At 34.6% G+C, this 17,742-nt stretch overlaps 1 pseudogene; it reads left to right on the top strand.

Moving 5' to 3' along the window:
• The window catches only part of LOC149554311 (dnaJ protein ERDJ3A-like), a 65,804-nt pseudogene extending 52,987 nt beyond the window's left edge, over positions 1-12,817 (top strand).
• Positions 12,818-17,742: the final 4,925 nt, after the last annotated feature.

The raw sequence follows: 17,742 nt of genomic DNA, 5'->3' as shown, positions 1-17,742 counted from the left end.
AATACTTGGATTTACCAAAACTGATGTAGAGGGAAGTGCTGGCTACTTGGTAGATGAAGTGCTTGCCACTTTAGTTAATGATGTACTGAGCTGGATGGGTGCAAATATTGTTTGAGTGCTTGCACTTTTAGTGTTAGTCACAATCAATCCTACTGAAGCTTTCTCTGGGCTTGATGTTTTCACTGCTTTGCTTGGAGAATGAGAAAGTGAGGTTATGACTACTACAACAATTTTCTTTGGGTTAGTCTCCTTAGTATCTTCTACATTTGGTAAATCTTCCTTGCTAGCTTCCTGCCCCTGATCCTCTTCATCATCATCTACATTGTCAAAATGTACAACTTCTTCATTATCAATTTCCTCATCTTTTTCTTGTTCATCATCATCTTCATCTTTTTCACTAACACTAACCACAAAGTCACTCGACTTATGAAGAAGATAAATGTTCTTCCATGTGTTTGTAGCATTCTTCACTACATGTTCAATGTCTTTCAACAGTACAAGACAAGTGTTGAATCTCAAACTAGGCTTTTCTTCATTTTTCTTCAGTGATTCCTTTATCTCCTTGTCATCCAAACTCGACATGAGTTGCCTTAGGGTCTGCTCATTTATGTCTTTTGTAGCTTTCATGGAATTTCCCCATATTGGCTTGATCTTCTCCATTAGAATATTAGGAATCTACTTAGCAAGTTGGTCTAGAGAATACTTCCATTTACCCATTTTAGATATTATCAAGTCCTCTATTTTTTTTCTGCTCCTCTACAATCCTAGTCTCATACTTTAGTGCCTTAAAATTTGTTATTTCAAATCTAGATTCTACATCTTTCATCCTTTCCTTAAAAGTAGGTGGAGGCCTCTTAAAGATTACATCTCCTCCTTCTTTATCCACTTTCTTCCTGGATGATTTTATTGTAAACACTAAAGTAAATGTCATGATAGGCTTGGTAATAATTACCTTACCTTTCTTCTTTAGTGGCTCTTCATCCTCTAATTTCTCTTCATCATCTACTTCTTCATCCTCAATATCATCTCCTTTGCCTTCAGTCAACAAAAGAGTGGAACTAGTTTTTAGTTTGGCAATTCTCTTCTTCCCTTTGTTGACTACCTGAGGGAGTTTGATTTCAAGTTCAATTCTAGCCTTTGCCTCATCATAAGTGCCACAGTATGCATCTTTAGGGTCAATAGGCTCATTAATCAATGCCTCAATAATGTCCTTGATCTCATCTATGTTTACCTCATAACCAAGAGGTTTTACCCATACTGTCCTTGGTCTAACTGCCTGAATATATACTTTGTTACTATCAACCATGAAACAAACATCATATTTGTAATCATCAACTAGTAACATGGGAATCTTGAATCTATTATTCATCTTCTCTTTGAATGCATCAAAGTAGTTGTCCATAATACTTACATAGTTCTCTCCCATTTCAGCTATATACTCATTGATCTGATAAAGAACAAGTACATCCTTCCTCCATACTATTGTTCCTTTAGATTGAAAAAATTTTGCACATAGAAAAATAGACAAGTCAAAGGTGAACTGAACTTACAAGGATTGTTCTTGGAACTTCTTATACTCTCCATGTTCTTGTTGAACTGGTTCAACATCAACTCGGCAAGGTCAAGTGATAGATTATTCTTGACCACTTTGTATGCTAAATCCACTGCTTCACATGACACATTGTTTAGTTTGCTTGAGCTATAAATTTTGTGCGTGATGACATGTATTCTGAAGTTGAGTTCCATTTCTATGACACAACTGATCTTCATTCCCCTTCCATCCCACTCGGTAAGGGTTTTCTTCTCCAATTTAACCTAACTTAGGGTTTTGGTCATTTTTGCTTTTGTCAACATAGGAAGCCTAGTGATCCTATGGATCATCTTCTTAGTTATCAAAATAGATTGTTCCAACCATAGCAAACCATTGTGCACATGACTAAGAATACATCTTATCCATTTTATTTGAAAATCCTGTGGCATATGCAGAATGCGAGTTAAACCTTTAGTTTCAAGATGTTGATGTTCCAGTTTCAACACATCATTAACACATGATTCCTTCAATGATTCATCCATCTCAAATGTTCTAATATCTTGAAAAGAAAATTTAAAATGCAAATGGATATCATTGATTAACAATAACTTTGGTGTAATTTACAACTGTGCTCCACTTGGATCTAGGGTTTTTGCAACGGTAGGACTTAGCTTAAAATTTGGTGCCTTCCACTCCATGCCTCAAACTAACATGTTTGAACCTTTCTTTGATTTGCTGTAGGTGGATGCCATCTTCACTCGATAGGGTTTGAGAGAAGGAAGTCTTTAATAATGATTCACTCAAATCACTTGAATGCTCTAAAGATCGCCTTACATAGATAGCTCTCAAAAATTCAGATGATAAATGACTTTGATTTCTCCTTTTTTCATCAAATTTTGCCATAAATGCCTAGTATTATTTTTCACTCAAATGATAGACTGTTATCTACTTCACTTGCATTGAATGCTCGACAGAGTCTTCCATGACTTAGTAATCACACTGAACTTAGTTACTCCTAAACTCACTTGGTAATGTCTACAACCCGACCTTGCTTAGTAAGGTGTTCAACCCAACCATGCTTGATAATTATTTGCATCTTTTACTCGGTGATCCCTTTGCATCTTGAATGCTGATTTGGATCTTTCATTCTGCTAACTATAACTAATGTGAGATATCTTCAGAATCCTATTTCTAGTTCTCCTATGAGAGATCAAGTGGAAATGGTGGAGTCACCCAATTCTTGAGTGACCTTATAATCATTGCTCAAACTTGTATTCTTAGAAGGTTTTGGAACCCATTGTTATCTCATATGCTTTCTGATGTTATCATCTTTTTCCTTCTTTTCATCTTCAATTCTTCCAGTATTCATACAGTTTTTGGCAAGATGACCAAATTCTGTACAAATGAAACATCTTCTGGTAGTGTCTCTTGTCCTCATGCGATGTATTACATAATTCATTCCAATGTGTCCAAATTCTCCATAGTAATGACATCTGCACCAAGTGTTATAGTCCCAACCAAATATAGCTTTCATAATATATTCTACTAGGTTCAATATCTTAGTTTTGCATTTTGAGGATTTGTGCCCATGCTTCTTACATTTATGACATTTTCCTTCAAACTTAGGTTTCTCTTTGCATTTGTTTTCCCTATGACCATGCTGATTGTAATTGTAGCACTTTCCATTGAATTTACCTTTTCCATTGCTCCAAAACTTGTTTGATGTATGGCCTATCTTGCCATAGTAACTGCAAGTAGATTTTTGACTCTTTTGAGCTCCTTACTTAGATGATTCACCTTCTTCTGTATATCCAATTCCTACTTTTCCTTTTTGTCTGTAATGGATTTGCTCATTCAATTGGTTCAGGTTTTCTTGAGATTTCATCATCCTCTCATTGGTTTTCCTTTCAATGTTTAGATCATTTTTTAATTTTTCATTTTATAATCTTAGATTCATGATTTCTTCATTTGCATTGGTGAGCTGATCAATGAAGTATGTCTACTGAAGGGATAGATGCTAAATTTTATTATTCTTTCCTTGTATCTCTTCTTTTATCTTGTTTTTCTCTTCCATGACTTCACACAATCTTACTGAGTAAATTTATTGCTCTCTTCTTAGTTTTCTTACTTCTTCTTGAAGAGTACTATTCTTTTCAAATAGTTCTTTGATTGCTTTATCAGCTTCATCTAAATTGCTTGAATGGATGTCTTCATTTCTTTCTTCAATGTAGAGTTGGTCATTCATTCAGATTGCAAGATCTTTTCTTCTTTTCAGAGATTGAGAAAGTTTCTCTTTTGCTTTCTTGAGTTGTCCAATAGCCAATTCCAAATCTAGCTTCTCATTATCAATAGCCTTGTCAAGTCTGAATATCTCTATAGCCTTTGATCTTTGCTCAAGCTGTTAAACTTCTTTCTTGAGAACCACAAAGCTCTGATACCAATTGTTGGAAATATTATGATAGGCTAAGTTACTAAAAGGGGAGGGGTGAATCAGTAACCCATAAAACTTAATCCTTAATTAGCAATTAATCCTTTATGAGTATTCTGATCTAATAGCATGCATGAGAAACTAAAAATATTAAAGAATTCATAACACTTTGACACACAATTTGGTGACCCAAAAAATTTCCAAATAGAAAGTAAAACTAGGGTGGGGATGATACCTACAAGCTTTAGTATTGCAATATAAAGTTGGCCCGTTAAGGCTTATAATGATCACTTCTGATGATCTACCTTGTTAGGCACAATAAGGACTACTAGATCCACCTTGCAAAAAGATTTACAAACATACAATGAAGTATACACTTAGTAAAGAGATTTATATAAGACTGTTAAGTCTACCTTGTGAAAGGATTTAACCGATCCACCTATTAGGATGAAATAGTAGCTGATCTCTAATTTGCAAATTGGTTTGTTGAATGAGATTCCTTTGAGTATAGTAATCACCTTGCTATGATAGATAAATCTTTGCTACTCCTTATACTGCTATAGCCTTTGTAATTCACTATTCTACTCTCTTGTTCTTATTACATTACTTCCATATTATACATTGGTTATGATATAATACATTATATATATACTAATCCAATTTACAAATTATAAAGTCAACCACAATACAAGTTTACACAAAAACCCCAAAGTTGGCCCAACAATAGGAACTTGGGTTTTGAAGACTGGCTCAGTGAGGTTCTGATACTTGGTATCCACTATCAATACTTGACATCATCATACACTTGGTAGACATAGAAGCTTGGTCCATATTGATCACTTCCAAGTAGTCTTGGACTCAGTCTGCACTGATGACTTGACGAAAATTGTGAAACTCAACATATAAACTGAATCACTTGATTCACACTACATAGCTTGGTCAATGCTATCACTATGATCTCAGTATAAACTAAGTCACTTGGTTAACGCTGAGTAGCTTAGTTAACACTAGACTCACATCATAGTAAATATGAAATCGGTAAGCACTGCACAACTCAGTTTGCATTGATAAACTTAGCATACACTGAGATGCTCGATTTATACTACTGATCAAAACCTTGGTAGTAAATTCTTGGTACAAACTGAATACTTTCCCTTGGACTCAGTAGCAACTGTAGAACTATGTAGATACTGAAATGCTTGGTTAACAGTGTTAACTATACAATGTGCTCGCTAGATACTTACAATCTAAATAAGTGTATATCACCAATAACAAACATGACTATAATGTCAATAGTTCCAACCCTGTTAGGAGTTGAAAGGAAGACATATGGACCCATTGTCCAAAGACCTTTAGTACTATCCTCACTAAATAATACAATGGTAAATAAACATTGTCCAACAACAACTTCTTTGCTAGATACAATTCCTTATAAGCCCACTGTACCTCAACTTTACCAAACACTTCTTTGATTTTAAAGATATTCACATGTAACTTCATATAATAAAATTATTATCATGAATTTTGATAATATTATATTGGGGGAGTATCCTAAGCATTGAAGATTATTGATATGTTGGATTCATGATTTCATTTTTCATTAATGTCAACACAAAAGTAAGTCTATTAAGACTAAAAAAATAGTAGTCAGTAATCTTAGTATACATAGGAAATAATGAAGTTTTAGATGATGCACAATGGAAAAAATGTTCCTGAGGTTTTGCTAATGATGAGGTAGGACTAAGTCTAATTTAATGTTGTACAAAAGTTACACCTATTTTGCTAGAAGCAGTATAGAAACAAAGCATTGTAAAATAGAGTTTTGATGATTTATCACTATCTTTCATCTGAGATGTAATGAAGGTGATGCGTGGATAACAATGATAGAGGATGATTGTATGGTGATGCCAGCATGTGCGCAAGACATGGTTTTACACATGTAAAGTTTTGTATAGATTGTGAGCCAACAATATTGTTGTAATTGTTAATTAATTAATTATCTTATGTTAATTAGTTGGGAAAGCCTTAAGGCCAACTCAAGGAATTATTATGAAGATATTGTATAAAGGTAAGTTATTTTACTTTTTTGTAAAGAGACTTGGATTAAGAGGATCAAGTGGAATGTGAAGTATTAGTGTACAACTAGAGAAGGAGTAGAATGCTTACTGAATGTATGCAAGTGATCCAAGGGAACATTGGATGTGTAGTATGAGATCTGGTTACAAGATCTAAAGGAGTAGAAGTCTAGTTGACGTGATAGAGACAAAGGAAGAGGTACATTTCAGTTCTATTAGTCTACAAGGAATCATACAGAGATCATTTGGATAGTGGGTTCTTTGATCTTAACCTTGAAGCTATTTGAACAATGGGTCTAGCTATCTTCCAAAACTCCTAACAGGGTTGATACAACTCCTAATAGGGTTGGAATCTCCTAACAGGAATTCAAAGTCTTCTAATGGGGACTCATATGTACTGAATGTTGTAATAGACTCCTAACAAGGTCCATCCTCTAACAAGGAATATTTATATTAGTACATAATTTTGTGGCTACCGTCCCCATCAAGGTTTTCCCTCTGATCAGGCATTTCCCTAGTTAATATACTTGGTGTTAATTATGCATGAGTATGTTGTTGTAGTTTTAGTTTATATTACTCACATGGTTAAGTTTGTTTAAGGTTAATATTTGTTATGATAATTGTATAACTGATTCACCTCCCCCCCCCCCCACTCTTAGTTATACTAGAGGACCATATATTCTAGCAATTGGTATCAGAGCATTAGGTGCTTAAAGATAAGATTTAATAGCTTTGGGATATCAATAGTGAATACATTCAGGAAAGATAGTCCAAGACTCGATGGGGCCAACTATTATAGTTGGAAGGAAAAGATGAAGACTCATCTATTATGCATGGGTCTAGGATATTGGCTTTTGAAAAAAGCTAAGAAGGCAATTGTTGAAGAATAAAATATAGAGGAATGTAGTGAGGGAGAAAGAGATCTGTTCATGTGTAACATGAGAGCTAGAGAAGCCTTACTATCAGCTCTTCTAGAAAATGAATACAATCAAGTAAACACATTTCAAACTTCTCATGAAATTTGAAAAGCATTAGAAGTTACTTTTGAAGGTGATGATCATGTAAAAAGAATGAAATTACAAAGTTGGATTTGCACATTTCAAGATGCTAAGATGATGGAAGATGAGTCCATCAAAAATTATATAGGAAGAATACCATAAATTATTGTAGGTATTTGATCTCTTGGTGGAACTAAACATGATGATGAGGTTATATGGAAGATCTTGAAAAGCTTATCACCACCATTCAAGAAAACAACTCAGATGATTTAACTAGTAATGCATTGCATCAAAGATTTCACAAAGGAAACTTTGCTTGGAAGATTAGAATCTATAGAAGCAAAAATGAGATAGTCTAGGGAATTATCTAGAGTTGAGACAACTTTCAGTGCTATGCACATTCAACCTAATCTATCAAGAAGAACAAGTGCAAGAGAAGACTTTGCCAGCAGTAGTAGATTTGAAGAAGATAAGAGGATTGAAGAAGGAATAGCCCTTTTGGTAAGAAGAGAAAAATATGGTAAGAAAATATTTAAGTGTTGGACTTGTGATGAATATGGTCATTTTGTATCTAAATGACCTAAAAGAGAGAAAAAATTCAGAGGAAAATTTAAGCCCATAATAGATAAAGATAGAAATTATTTATATGCTAATGAGAATGAAGAATTTGATGAAAAAGATCAAAGTCAAAGTAATGATGAATTAGGATTTGTGGCTATTAAGGAAGATAACCTTGATAGAGAAATTAGAGAAGAGAGAGCTCTAGTTATCCAAGTTGAGAAGAAATTAGATTGGATAATTGATAGTGGATGTTTACATCACATGATTGGTGACATGAATAAATTTGTTAAGTTTAGAAATCATGATGGAGGTATTGTTAGAGTTGGTAACAATGCAACCTATCATGTTATAGGATTGGATATATTACTCTTGATGTTTACTTTGTTGATGGTTTGAAACATAATTTGTCAAGTGTTGGACAATTGGCAGACAAGGGATATCTATTGCAGTTCACAGGGAAGACTTACATTATCAAAGAAAAAGATGGTAAGCTAATTGGTACTACAACTAGATCTAGAGGTAATGTATTTTAGTTGAATCCTACTAAAATAACATGTCTGGTTGCAATGGTTGATAACAATTGGTTATGGCATAAAAGGTTTTGTCGTATAGACTATGATAACATTGTGAAAGTTAGTAGTACATTTGCAGTAAGAGATTTTCTTGAGATTATTAAGCCTACTAATCTTGTCTCCAAGGAATGTATTTTGGCTAAATAGAGAAAAGTGTCTTTTTCTAGCAAGAATTTCTCTACTATAGAAAAATTGGAGATTGTTCACACAGATCTGAGTGCTCCTGCAAGAACTAGAGGATTCCATGGTGAAAGGTACTTTATAATTTTTGTTGATAATTTCACTAGAATGATGTGGGTAGCATTTCTTAAAGACAAGTCTAAAACTTTTGAGAAATTTAAGATATTTAAGAATAGAGTTGAAAATGAATTTGGTGTTAAGATTAAGTGTTTAAGATTAGATAAAGGAGGAAAGTTCACTTCTAAAGAGTTCAACTTGTTTTCTGAAGAGAATGTAATCAAAAGACAATTATCTTCACCTAAAACACCTGAATAGGATGGGATTGCTGAAAGAAGGAACAAATCAGTAGCAAAAGAAACAAGGAGCCCTTCCCATCTTATGAAAAAGGAGAGAGCTCAAAATTGAAGCCTAACAATAAGGTCAACTATACATAGTCTAACAATGATGATGAGATAGTCCATATGGTTGAACCTATGGATTTTGAGTACTGTGACATTATAACCATCAAGGGAAAGTAAGATAACAATAAAACAAAGACACCATTTGTCTTGAGGGGCCCTACTTCCCACACAAATGACAATACATCTTCGCAACACTGTGCCAATGCTGTTACATGCTCTCACACCAAGTATGTGCTCAAAGGCCTGCACCTTCTACTCCTGATCTTGAACAAAATAAGATTAAACCCTTGTTGGTCCATCTAGAAAAGGTGCACAACTAGCAAAAAATTTAGTAGCAAATAGCTATAGTGTTCTCAATCAATTAAAATGAACTAATTCTCAAATCACCATCTTTGAGTTGCTTAAAATCTTGCCTGCTCATAGGCAGATTCTGGACCAAGCCCTCACTGAGGTAAATGTTCCTCAAGATCTTGATCTTGAGTGATTTCAATCTATGGTAGGTCACCTAACCTCACCTTACTTTATGTCCTTCTTTGAGGAGGATGATAACTCATTGAGTCACCCACACAATCAACCTCTACACATTGAGGTTATAATACATTAGACACATGTTCGTTGGGTACTCATCGATAATAACACTAGGCTAAAAATTGTCTCTACTACTCTTCTTAGAAAATTAAATTATTCTAAGGAATCTATTGATCCTCACCACAAGATCACTATCAAAGCATATGAAAAAGTTGAACAAAAGTCTCTAGGTCTTGTGGTCTTGCCCCTTCGCGTCGGTCCTTTAGAAAGGGATGTCACTTGTCAAGTCCTCGACATTCCCTTGGCTTATAACATTTTGTTAGGATGGCCATGGATACATGAGATGTGCACTATGCTATGCACATACCACTGATGTGTCAAATTGACGTTTCATGGCTCCGAAGTCACTATTCCTGCCACTACTAGCTATACCTGCAATATGCTCAAAGCTATTGAGAATTTTGTCCCCACTAATATGGAATCTATTGATTATCATGACAACAAGCTAAAACAAATTCACCATTCATTCAAGCTAAAAGAAACTAGCATGGGTGAATACCACATCGAACTAGTGCTATCATTGACATCTCTTCTTGAGTCTCCTTGTCATTATGGGAGACCATCTAAAGCAAAGAAGCCTTTTGCGTTGACATCTCAAACCAAGTATAATGGAACTTTTGTTAAGGCTACAATTCCCTTAGAGGATGACAGTGAAAACAGAGCCATTACTGCATGGCTTTACAAAGAAGAGACTCCAATAGACCTAATAGAACAAGCTTGTGAGATCACTCTTGAGAAATATGGCCTTGGTCTTCGACTCATGAAGCACTTTGGCTATAAGGGAACTAGTCCTATTGGGTGCAATAATAAAAGCAATAGCTTAAAAGAAATAGAGATACATCTCATCTAGGCTTTAAGAAGGTGTCTTTCCATTTAGGGGCTAACAAATTTAGACCAAAGTCTGAGGGTTCATCTAGAAATGAGTCACAAGCTGAGTTAGATACTCAAGATGATAATTTGGATGATGAGGATCCTTATCCTTATCCTATTCCTCATGACCTTGCTAAATTCTTTGCTGAGCCTGATGAATTTGTGCCACATGTTAACACTATGGATGGTACTAGTGATTCTTCTGAGGACAACACTAATCCCCACAACACTCATTTAGAAATGGGGGAGTCTAGTTAGGCATTACGTATTGAGTACTTGTGTAAAAATATAGATGATGAAGGAAAGTATGTCCCTATCATTATTGGGGAATTCTATAGTTTGTCACCATTCAACACTGATTCCAAGGAATATGATTTTGAATCCCTTTTAGAAGTGACTATAGATAAAGACATTGACCAAGTTCATGTCAATGAAAACCAACTTGAAGTGGGTGAAACATCTAGGGTTAGGTTAGATGGGTTTGATCCAACTAGTGTCCTCGAGTCGTCAGTTGCTGACGTTAGTGTTACCAAAATTTTACACATGCTGAAAATTTTACTTCAAGTAACATTGCAAAAGGAAAACATTCATTTTCTATTCATTTACATTCCATCATTTTGCAATCATATAAAAATCATGAGCAAAAGAGATATAATGTTCATTGTATAAATCATCATTGAGATGTACAATTTTGATGTTTACAAAGTATGAAATGAATAGAAAGGTACTGGAAATGACATATCTCACACAAATCATGAGTACAAGTACTGTCTTTCATATGTGCTAAGAACAAGAAAAATAAAACAAATGGGAGAAAGTTAGAGATAACTAGTCATTTCCTTTCAGACTTTGGCTGGTTAGGTGTTCTCTATTGTCGCCTTGTCACCCCTGGTCTAGCTCTCAATCTGGAAAGCTCTTGGTTCTTCATTCCCTTGTAAGAGAAAATGGTGGGGTTAGATCTTTATGATCTAAGCAATGACTGATTATCATCTCCATACTCGCACATGTCATATTTCTCTTATTTTGAATACATAAAAAATAAATAGTAGAATGAATTCCAAGTGCTTTAATGCAAAAGTAGAAAATATAATTTTAAAGTCACATATTAACTCTAGTATGAAACCTTTCATTATAATCAAGATTAAATGCAGATCATAGAAAGAGTAGTTTTATGAGTGTCACGAGCCCATGCTTGAACCTTATGAAACAATCATCATTATCATTGCTATAACTCACAATGCATTCAAAAGAAACAAAGAAAATCATAAAAGAACTGTCTTTGATATTGGCCATGAAAAAAATTGTTATCTATGAGAGAGTTTCAGATTTATCTAAGTAGTATTATGCTGGAAAGAAATGCATTCATTTTCTTCAAAGAATTCATTCTTCTTGTTGTTGAAGGAAAAAGTTAGGAGGATTTGAATCAAAGCTCAAGGTATACATCAAAAGATTACTTATACTATCATTTCTATTGCATTTGATAGGTAAGGGTTTAATTTGGTATTGGAATGGAAGTGCTTAGTTTCATTGAGTAATTGTGATAAGGAGATATCTTGCTCTCCATTTGATATCTGGGCCATACCATTGACCAAATCTGAAGGTTGCGTTTGAAAATTTTTGGCCCATTTTCATAAAGCTTGGCTGCACTATATCTGAAGCTCTGTGTGGGATTTTTTGGGGTTAAAATCTGCATTGGAAGGTGGACATTCTTTCACAGATGATGTTGGTGGATCTAACTTCATGGGAGATATGTTCTCAAACATTTTTGGCTCTCCAAAAAACTGACAAAAGAAATTGGAATCTATTTGGAGGCTTTTCTGGTTCACAGGGACAAGCAAAAAGTAGTCCTTCTTAGAATCCTCAGCAGATTCTGGTTCTCAATTCCAAAATTTTTAAAGAGAAAGTATTAGATCAAAAAATGACTTGGTTGTTGATGTTTTATACTCCATCATTAAAAGGCTACCAAGAGTTGGAAACAATTCTGGATCAAGTTGCCAAAACATTGAAAGGAATAGTAAAGGAGCAATGAGAAGGGATCATTTTTGGAATATATTGGTGATTGGAATGCAAAGGATGTAAAAAATTATTGTTTAGATCTACTGCCAAGGTTTTCAAGGAGAATAGATAATGGTGATCTTGATGAGTTGGTGAGGACATCACTCAAGCTACCAAAAGTTTTGTTACTAACCACAAGAAAGAGAATCCCAAAAATTTGGCGAGCTCTTAGTAGATTATATGATGATCTATGATGTAGAGGTTTCTGATCAATCACATATTCTTGCTAAAATTTTTGGAGTCCTGATAATACCAACAATGATTGGAATCCTATCTAATAGTGAAGTAGTTATGATGAGCAGTGGAGTTGGCTTTGAACAGTTAGGGCCAAATAAAGTCCAAGAACTTGGGAAACTTATTGAAAATTTAGAGAGGAGAAATTTGAAAGTTAGGCCTGTAAAATGAAGCTCTCAATCAAATCAAGGTTCAAAGGAACCTATATCTCTACTTACAAAGGAAATAGCAAATTTTTTATGTGGAACATATATGTCCCTTTGTGTTATTGGGGTGTTTAAGTCATCCCAGGGAAAAATAAGCAAATATATATGCAGCTTTTGAAAACAACAAATGGAAACTTGAGTTCCAAATTTTAGCTATAAAAAATGAAGGAAGAAAACCATCAAAGTTTCTGTTAATTTCAATAGTGATATAAGCTTTACAAACACAACAACATCAACATATTTTCTTCATTTAAAACTTGTATGAAAGCAAACCCATTTTGGGTTCTTATGGGAATGGAATATAAGTTCCAGAATTCTTTTTGCTTCAGCAAACCCAAATGAGAAAATACATCAATGAAGTTTTTAAGACCCTCAGCCTCATACAGCCTTGAAAACATCTAATGATGCTAGGTAAAAGCTAGCATGGAAAAAACTTAAAGAACCCTCAACATATATTTCATGGACAACAAGTAAATGAAAAGGAAGTTGCTCTTTGTGAAGAGCCGATAGTCTACCTCAAGCTCTTAAAATCCAATCATTGCAAACGAAAAGTGATATGCAAATGGAATTTCTAGTAAAATCTAGATATCTAATAAGAAATACTCAAAAGATATAGATGCAAAATGTAAATTGGAAATACAATTTTTTTCCATGGCGGCTTCAAGTAAAGCATACCAATAAATCTCTTTTCCATGGCGGATTCAAACACAAAAACAACAAGTTCACCCATAGCGGCTAATTCAAAGAATTCAGCACATCTTTTTTGTGGCAACAAACAAGAACCAACAAATCTCCTTCATTCATGGTGGCACTAAAAACTCTAAGAAACCCTCCTAGTTGCAGCTCCAAAACAACTTCCAGAATGCAAACAATGAATGAAACTTAGGGTATTTGAGCCTTTGTATGCCCTATTTTCTTTTCTATATTATTTGGAGTTCGTGGCTTTTAAATGGGATTTTAATCCCTTTGAAGTTTTATATGCTTGTTGAGAGAGGGTTTAGTTTACATTATGACTTGGGGGATTTTTTTGTTAAGGAATGTTTTTTTTGCATAAGTGTAAATATTGTAAGGAAATAATATTAAATGATACATATAAATCATTTTATTATTTTCTTATTTTAAAATGCAAATAAGGGGATTTTATTTTATTTTTGTAATAATCCAATATTGTAAAGGTTTAATATTTAATGATAAATTATAAATCATTAAATGTTAATTCCTATTTTAAAATGCAAAAAGAAAGTTTATGCATATTTCATTCCTTTGAAGAAGAAGTTATTATGCAAACATTAGGAATTCTTCTAGGAGGAAATATGGGCTTTTTGGGTCAGATTTGTCTTTATCCAGCTAGTTTGGGGGTCTTGATGACCAGTTAAAGACTTTTTTGGACAGTTTAAGATGAGTCATGGGCTTCATAATGAGTTAGTGGAGTCATATGAGAAAAAGACTTCAGTTTTAGAAGTTTCTAAGGCCTTGATTTTGAGGCTTCCTTTTTGGATTCGAACCAAGTGTTGGGTTTGTACTTAATGAGTTTTGCAACTCATTTTTGGGGAGTTCTAATTTTATGAGAGAGTTTTGTGACTTCTTTTCTGAGTTCTAAACTTTGTTGCAAAATCTGTAATTCATTTTCTGGAGATACAATACAAGTGACAACAGTGCGATTATGCTATTTTGTGTTCACTTTTAAGCCTTCTTTCTTTTTGCAAGTTTAGTGTGTGTATTTGAGTGATTTGATAGAATAACTTGAAAATTTTCATTAATCCTTGTCATTCTATCTCATTTCAGCACCTGTTTGTAGGAAAGTAAGTTTATTTGCAAGTTATAATATGTGTATTTAAAAGTGAAATTGATTAAAGTAAGGTATCTATTTTCCTCCTTTTATTGTTTCATTCTTAAAACCTTATTATAAATTATTTGTGAAAATCTTTACAGGAAGATGTGCTTTACTTGCATTTCAAATAGTTGTGTAATCCTCTCCATCAAGTGTATTCGAGTTTCCATGATCACTTTTGGTGTATCACCTCTTTCTCAATTTAGGCTATAGGTCTAAGGTTTACTTTCAGCAATTTCTCTCCTTTTCCTTGCAAGTTTAAATTAAGTATTTTAGGGATTTCACTGAAATGTCAAAAGGAGCTGGCCTAGAACCTAGAGGTCTCATTTCATTTGCATGTCCCATGTAGTGAAGTAATCCCCATGTTAAGTCAGGATTGCTGAATTTTTTTTAGTTTAGTAATGGGTGCAAATCCCAAAACTTAACAGTTAGTACTCAAAGGCATTCAAACACACTTGTGGATGAAGCCGCTCTAGGTCTTGAATTGCTAGTCCAAGCATTTAATGATCATACCATGAATGCAATCGAACCTACCACCACTCTTTCACTCACATATCATGAGCTTATAGACTAGAATCCTAATGCATTTAGTGAAGTCCCCACATTCCAAAATGATTATGCTCTTGCCTGCTACTTGAATGCTATCAAACTAGTAACGTCTTCCACTAGTGAAAAAAGAATCAACATGATTGAAGTTGACATCAAATATCTCAGTCATACAATTAAAAAGAAAAAACATAAAAGGTTTGATGGTAAAAACCACTTTGTGGCAATTTTGAAACCCAAAAAAGTAAAAACAAAAGATGTATCCAAGGGTGAAAACCTCTTTGAGGTGCTTATAGATGAGATATTTGATGCACTTCCAAGTCAATTTTAACAAATATCATTAGTGTTGATAGAGCTGACACAACCAATCAACTTGGGATCCGAAGAACATCCTCATATGATACATCTAGCATAGTCACTGTCTCCAGAAGAAAGGGAGGAATTCATTGCCTTCTTTTGAGAGAACAAGATAAATTTTTCTTGGACATATTCTGACATGCCCGAACTAGATCCTGATCTCATTATGCATAATTTGTCCATTGCACTAGGCATTAAACCAGTTAAACAAAAAATTTGAAAAATGCATCCTCATGTTGCATTGCTCATCAAAGCTAAACTGGAAAAGCTTCTGAAAGCTAGATTCATCCGTGCAATTGATTATGTTGAGTGGATATCCAACATTGTTCCAATCTCCAAGCATGATAAATCTATCAGAGTTTGTACTGACTTATGTGATCTCAACTTAGCATGTCCTAAGGATGACTTTCCACTTCCCAACATTGATATGATAGTGGACATGACAATAGGATATGAGATGTACTCACTCATGGATGGGTTTTTTGGTTATAATTAGATCAAAATTGCACCAAAAGATCATGAAAAGACTGCTTTTACATGTGCAAGGGGAACCTTCTATTGGAATGTAATGCCATTTGGCTTGAAAAATGCTGGTGCGAGCTATCAAAGGGCAGTCACTACAATTTTTCATGATATGATACATAAGACCATGGAGGACTACATGGATGATACCTTGGTTAAAAGCATAAAACATAATACTCATCTGCAAGATTTGGGACCCATCCTAGATCGCACAGAAAAGTTCAATCTCAGGCTCAATCCTAAGAAATGCGCATTTGGCATCATATCAGGGAAACTACTAGGATACATCGTGTCTGTGAAAGGAATCAAGGTGGATTTGGAGAAAGTTCAAGAAATTATGGATATGCCTCCACTCCATAACAATAGCCAGATGAGAGGTCTATAAGGAAGACTCCAATCTATTCACAGGTTCATCTCATAGTTGGCGAATAGATCACAACCTTTTACAAAGACTTTACATAAGGGTGTGAAATTCAATTGGAGTCAGGATTATGAGTAAAGCTTGACATAGATAAAACAATATCTTGCTAATCCACCAATCTTGATGCCTCCTATCTATGGGAAGCCTTTGATTTTGTAAATTTCAACAGCTGCAACATCTCTCAGAATCTTATTAGCTCAAGAGGACAACGATAACAAGGAGAGAGCTATTTATTATTTGAGTCACATGCTAATCTCTTATGAGATGAATTACAACATCATTGAGAAAGCTTTCTTGGCAGTTGTCTTTGCTTCCCAAAAGTTGAGACAGTACATGCTTGCCCACACTACATGGTTGGTGGCTAAGATAGATCCACTAAAGTACTTGCTCAACAAAGCAGCTTTGATAGGACGATTGGCTAAGTGGATCATGATACTTAGTGAATTTGACATTCAGTATGTTGAACAAAAGGCTATCAAGGGACAAGTGATTGTGGATCAGCTAGAAGATGCACCTATGTAGAGTCTTCTCCCGATGAACATTGATTTCCTTAATGAGTCAATTTTGACACTCACACACTAAATGTGGGTGATGTTCTTCGATGGGTCCTTCACACAACAGGGATCTGGTGCTGGATTACTCTTCATAATGCCACAGAGATATTCATTACCCAAAGCATACAAGATTTTGTTTCCTTGTACAAACATCATTGTTGAATATGAGGCTTTGATTAATGGCATGAATATTGTGGCTAAATGGAGAGTGGATCAATTAGATATCTTTGGGGATTCTCAGCTCATAATCAACTAGGTTAATGATGTGTAGTAGAAAAAGGATGAGAAATTGATCCCTTACAAATGCATGGTTGATGACCTAAAGAAGTATTTTGTGCACATTACCTTCCAGCAAATTCCTTGACCAGATAACAAAGTAGCTGATACTATGGCTACTCTGGCCTCCTTGCTATAGATACCCAATCATGATCTCCGACATGAGTTCCTGGTGGAAGCGTTACTATACCCTGCCTATGCTACTCCTGATTCTAGGATGATCTATTCTATTATAGGACAAGACTCATCTCACTACCATCACATCTACTCCTATCTCTATAATCAAACCATTCTGGATGGTCTAACCCAGAATGAGAAAGGTTACCTTATTCGTAATGATTCACGGTATGTCATTATTGCTGTTGACTTATTTAGGAGAGGTCTCGAATGGAACACTGCTTAGGTGTCTAGAATCTAAAGAGTCCAAATGCACATTAATTAATGTTCATGAGTGCATTTGTGAATCCCACTTGAATGGTTTGACACTAGCTTGCAAACTCATTAGAGCTGGTTACTATTGGCCAAAAATGGAGCAA

The sequence above is a fragment of the Cupressus sempervirens genome, chromosome 5 (genome assembly GCF_028749045.1).
Source record: "Cupressus sempervirens isolate cs-2001-9-10 chromosome 5, ASM2874904v1, whole genome shotgun sequence".
Classification (NCBI taxonomy): domain Eukaryota; kingdom Viridiplantae; phylum Streptophyta; class Pinopsida; order Cupressales; family Cupressaceae; genus Cupressus; species Cupressus sempervirens.
Note: the sequence above shows the minus strand (reverse complement) of the source record. Positions and strands in the feature narration are given on the sequence as shown.